The 6000-nt window shown below is 25.7% G+C and overlaps 1 long non-coding RNA gene across 1 annotated transcript in view; it reads right to left on the minus strand.

Annotated features, from left to right (window-relative positions):
• Positions 1 to 5262, minus strand: part of LOC139424846 (uncharacterized) — a 95760-nt gene extending 90498 nt beyond the window's left edge. Inside the window, exon 1 of the long non-coding RNA XR_011638398.1 lies at positions 4390 to 5262. This is a non-coding gene — a long non-coding RNA (uncharacterized lncRNA). The remainder of the gene's footprint in view (positions 1 to 4389) is intronic.
• Positions 5263 to 6000: the final 738 nt, after the last annotated feature.

Genomic DNA, 6000 nt, shown 5'->3' on the forward strand with positions numbered 1-6000 from the left:
TGCAAATATAATGGTATATAACTTTTGAATTGAAAACAAATAGAATATGTTTTAATAGCAAAAGTAATAGTTGAAAAGAATATATGCACCTTTTTTCCAGACAATTGACCTAAATTATAAATGAAATATCCCAATCTATAACTTTCACAACATTTGGGGAAAGACAAATTTTCACCTACTAAGTTTTATGTAAATCTTTTTTGTGATTTCTATTTTATTTAAATCTTTCTCGTGATTTCTACTAAGCATTTAATATGGTTAATGAATTTGGATGAAAAGTAATACTTTTGGATTATAAACTGTGTGCTTTAAAGTGTCTTATTATAGTGAATAAATGATTCATTTGTTTCAGTAATATTTTACGCATTAATTTAACTTATTTCAGCCAGTTTCAGGGCATTTAGTTTCTTTCCTTAAATAATATGCTAAGCCACGTTCAATAAAAACTTTCAACGAACATTCTGGCCAAAAATATAAACAACTATGTAAAAAAAGTATATGTTGGGAAATATTTTTATGGAGTTAATAAAAATAGGAAGTTGTTTACAAAATATCCATTTTCATAGAAAAACGCTTCATCTTAAAATATATAAGAATAAATTTAATCTCTCCACACGCGAATTATTGATTGATTAAATAGTGCTTTATTTAATAAGCATATTTTAGCTAGTTTAAAAGCAGTTTGTATCTTTCTTTAAAATCGTTTAAATTGTATCTTTCATTAATACTTTAACTCAAAAGAAATCAGTGATTTTTAAACATCACTTCCTTATTTGAACACCTAACAATTTGAATATGATTGCATAATGTCACGCAAAACGGTTAAGAAAAATTTAAATTATCCTCTTGAAGGAAAACCAATGACAAATCATTCCTTTACTGTAAAAAAAAAATGACAAGAAAATTATGTATTTACACAGTTGCTTTTAAATGAACTTTAGTTAGGATTTCATAATAAACGTCTTAGCTATTTCAACAAAAATAATATAAAAATTATGAACTAAACAATCAGTAGGATACAATATTTAATAAAATTATGTGCTAATGTTTCTTTAAAATATTTATAAAATAAGCAATTGAAAACAACTATTTTTTAATAAAAATATTTGAAAATGCTTTAAATTCTTTTAAAAATAATTCAAAATCTGAACAAGTAAAAAGCAATGAGTTAATTTACTATTTCACATGCTAAAGGTGAGAAGGGTAGTTACCTGAGAAATTGTTTGTTTATTTGTTAACAACACTTATAGCTGGGTGTAAATATTCTTCTCATTACAAAAACAAGTATAATCAAGTGATGTGGTTTAAGTTTAGACTAAAATGCATATATGTATATATATATATATTAATCACGATGCAGGAGTATGATGTCAGAATGTCAGAAGTTGATATTAAGAAATTGAAACGATAGGCCTTAAAAACCATGGTGTGTTTGATTTTATTTTTTTTAAATAATCTGCGTGAACAGTGATGAACTTTAATGTATCATATTACCAAACTTTATGGGCATTACAATATTGATGATAGTCTTATAACATTTAAATTATGAACTTTTTAAACCCTTGAAATGTTCCATAATTTATAAACTTTTAATTTGCTGCTTTGAAAGTCTAACCTAAACAATAATAATATGTGATTTAAAAAAGACTTGCATTTCTACAGAAATATTAATTTAAATAATTTTTCGTGAAGAATTATAAATTTAAAGGTATATCATAAAAATGCTTAAATACCGTTGCATATATTTAAGCAGATATTAGAAAATGTCAACGTTAACATAATATATTATACATTTATTTATTTTTTTATTTCTTAATTATAAATTGATGATTTTGTCTACTTTACTTGTCAAGAGTTTCACAACAATACATTTCATCAGCAATATTTGCTCTGAAAATATTTTGCTATTGCTAATTATCACTCATTACAGACATTTTACTGTACGAAATCAACACGAATAAATGAAAGTTTACTCTTGAAATTGATTGATAGAGTTAAAATAATTATTTAGCTGAATAACCTAAAATATTATCATTAATAAATATGTATATTTACTTTATTGAATCATTTTCAACACTTGTTGAAAGAATGATATAAAATTACTATTTAATTAATTACGTTTAATTTTATAACAAAATATATAATACTAATTTAAAATATACCCTTTTAAAATATTTTTCATTCGCTTAGAAATTTCCATACTTTTTTTTACTTTTCTTTATTTATATATTTATTATTTTTATAACGTGCATTAAAATTAATGCGAGAAAAAAATAAGATAAAGTCAGATTCTTCAAACAGATTGCATGGCATCACATGAGATGAACTAAAGCAATTAGAAATATCAACAGGCTAAAAAAATAATTTTGATATTTTATATGTAATACAATTACTAATGTTTTAAGTAATAAAAAAATTTAACTTAACTTAATAATATTTAACTTCGTTCTAATAACAAATGAATGCAAAAGTTATTTTTGAAAAGATTACTTACAATGCGAAATTACTAAAAATGCTCAATAATTCTAAGATAAAAGCTTAGTATAAAGAGAAACTTAAATATTGAAACTAAATTTAGTATTTTTTTTAAATAAGGAGAAAGAAAATAAATCTTATTAAAAATACCAAGCATTCATATCTGTTGATCATATTAAAATTAAAATATGCAACATTGACTTGCTTGTACGATTTTAACATAAACTTCTCAATAAAAATGAATAGTTTTAATAAGAGATATATATTTCAGAAAATTGATAGAAATATGAATTTGAATTTAAAGTTTTAAGTGTTAAATAATAACAGAAAAAAATTCAATTTATATATTACTTGAAAAAAATAAAAGCATAGTTCATCGGAATAATTTTAACAATAAAAAAATTCTGTTTACTTCCCTCCACTGAGTATTGAATTGTCAACACATATTTTTCAAATATTTCTAAGACTTGGAAAGGAATTTAGGTACATATCTCAGAAGATAAAAATATGAATTCTATTTTTTAATAAAGAGTGTACTTCATAAATCAAATCTTAAAGTAATTTTTAAATTCCTCAGCATTTTATTACTGGAACAAAAGAAATATTACTTTGTAATAGTTTTCTTCGTATATTAAATTAACCATTGCATAATAATAGCAATATTTCAATTCTTAAAAATCGTTTTGTATGCCATTTCATAAAGTATTCACAAATTTTTTAGCATTTATTCAGAAATCTATAGAAGTTTTCATGCAGATAATATGTGAAACACACAAAAAAAAAATTTTTGGACAACTATTTTGAAATAAAAACATGAATTAAGATTAACATTAACGCGCCTAATTACTTTAAACTTTTCTTTTCGTAAACAGAACATCATGTTGTGAAAAATTTAAAACGCTTAATATTTTAAATGGAATTAATAACACCAATCATTCTGAAGATCTTGATTACTTTTTTTTATATTCATACAAATATTATTTGAACAAATGCATTAAAATATCAACATATAAATGAAGTAATTATAAAAGAATTTGGTCATCTGAAAGAAACAATGTTAATGTTTTATAATATAATGCATTTTTACATCCATAAAGATTTATTTACCTAAGTATTTCAAGTTTATGAGAATTAATACAGTATAAATGTATGAAGTATTTGTTATTATAATCAAGCATATAAGTCATCGAATTGCCACAAAAATATTGATGTATACATCATTCATTTGAAAAAAAAATAAAAATACTAACTATTAATATGTTGATTGCCTGTAAATAGAATTATATTTTTAGAATTATAGTAATCCTAGAAAGTTATATAAAATATTTTTTAATCGATTCATTATAATTCTTTTATTATCTTATATCTTTACTTATATCTGTGTACCTAGTTTAAGTATAATTATTTACACGATACCAAATAAATGTAACATTTATGATTTTTAAAGAATCGTTATTATTGTTATTTAATCAATTCGTTAATTTTGGTTATTAATTTAAATTACATAAATTTTTAATTTAAAAGGATTTCCTTAAAGTGGCAACGTCAGGCGGAAATTATCAGGCTGAAATTATTGCTATATTATTAGTTTTATTCCATTGCCGTAGTTAGGCCTAATTCAAGAAGAAGAAGAAAAAAAAAATTTTTTTCTGAATGATTTATCAAAATTTTAGCTTATTTTAAATTCGAGACTAAAAACGGGAAATAAATCTTTATTATATTTTTAATAATAAGTAAACTTTGTTAAAAATATTGATAAACGGATACCGGTCAGCGTAATTTAAAAAAAAAAAATAAGTATTGCAATCAGGTGCATTTATGCAATTATATTTATTTATCAATTATACCACTCGCTTACTGATAATATCTAACTATTCTAAAAAATGATTATAGTTATCAAAAATAGTTACTTACCCAATTTGGCTACAGAGCGATGGTTACTTGTCGACGCATCGATTTCCCATTAATGTTATGCGGCAAATTCTCCCCTCTGCAGTGTTAGCCGGCATAGAACAACATCCCGGGAGATTTGGGAGAAAAAAAAACGGGATTTCCATCTTGTTGTTGTTGCCTTCAAATCCATTGATGAACGATTGATTGAATGTCGATTTCTAAGATGTTTTATAAGGATTAAATGAAACACCCTATGGTGGATCAAAATAAACAAAACAACACATTCGACTTGGAGCGCTGCTGTTTAGGGTTAAGAATATGAATCTCTCTATGGGCGATCCAGCTAACGAATGCTCGTTGGCTGCTCCTGGATAAATTAAAAGATCCTGCTTATTTTTCGTACTATATTTTTTCTCGGAGGAATCATCATAATCTGGGAATGAATTTTTCTTCCAAATATTTATCTTAATTTTCAGCATCTTCTAGTCGACACAGCTTATAATTTCGTCGATTCGAAGATCGTCACGTGATCATAAGCTTACCAATCAGAGCTTTGTCTCCATTTCGTTTTTATTAAATCAAAGGGTTTTCTTTCAAAAAAGATAATTGCTGACGGGGGAGGGAAAATTAGTCATTTTTCCGATCCTATTCAAGAAAAAATTTAGGGGAGGGACACATTTTTTTAATGAAACATCTTGGGATTAATTGGAGAAAATAGCGTTGCACAATTAAAATGGTATTTAGCGAAAAAATCACTTCGCCATTGCTGAAAAATGGAACGAGCACGGTTAGCAATTTAATGACTGTCGCCGCTTCAGGACGTAAACGCACTTCAGCGTCTCTCACGAATTCGAACTACTCTCCACTTTTTTTCACCCCTCTTCCAAACTATCATCAAACTTCATAAGCTAGAGAAGAGTCCTTGCTGAATCCCGCCCTAATCCCGCCCTCATTTCAAATAAGCCCCGCCTTTTTGAGTCCCAACGAACTTAGTTACCTCCTACTTTTGTATGTTCTGGAACCTGCTTAGAGGCGGGCTTTCATACAGATAGTCCAGCCCTTCTGCCCGATTTACTAGCTTTCAGCAATAGATTTACATAAATTTACATCCTTTGAGACACACCCTTTACTCAGCTGACAGATGAGACAATAGTCAGATTTGTAAATCCAAGTGTTTGCTTTTATTGATGATATCGATTAAAAGATTCTACAAAATGGCGGCATGAAGATGGAATTTACTTTGAAGAAATTTACTTATATTTAAAAAAATTTTATACCCCCAATTTTTTTTTTTTTTAAGCGATCAAATTAGATTATTTAAACAGAACATATCATTAAATTCCGAAATCCAACACAAATACTGTACAGAATTTTCTAAAGACTTGAAGAATTTTTTATTTCGTTGAAATTAAATTAAAAAAATTAATTTCTGGACCATTTTAGGTTTCCAAATTTCTTGCTATTTTATTTTAAGCAAGAAAAGTAAAATTTTAATTATATTTCAATGATATTGCTAGATATTCGGAATTTTAAAATTTTAATTTATTCTAAAAGTTGCAGACAGTGCATTTAAAAAAATGCTAAGGGTGTGTCATGCTTAAAAAAATACTCTTAAGTAATTCATATTCTCTC

Source organism: Parasteatoda tepidariorum, chromosome X2, assembly GCF_043381705.1.
Source record: "Parasteatoda tepidariorum isolate YZ-2023 chromosome X2, CAS_Ptep_4.0, whole genome shotgun sequence".
Classification (NCBI taxonomy): domain Eukaryota; kingdom Metazoa; phylum Arthropoda; class Arachnida; order Araneae; family Theridiidae; genus Parasteatoda; species Parasteatoda tepidariorum.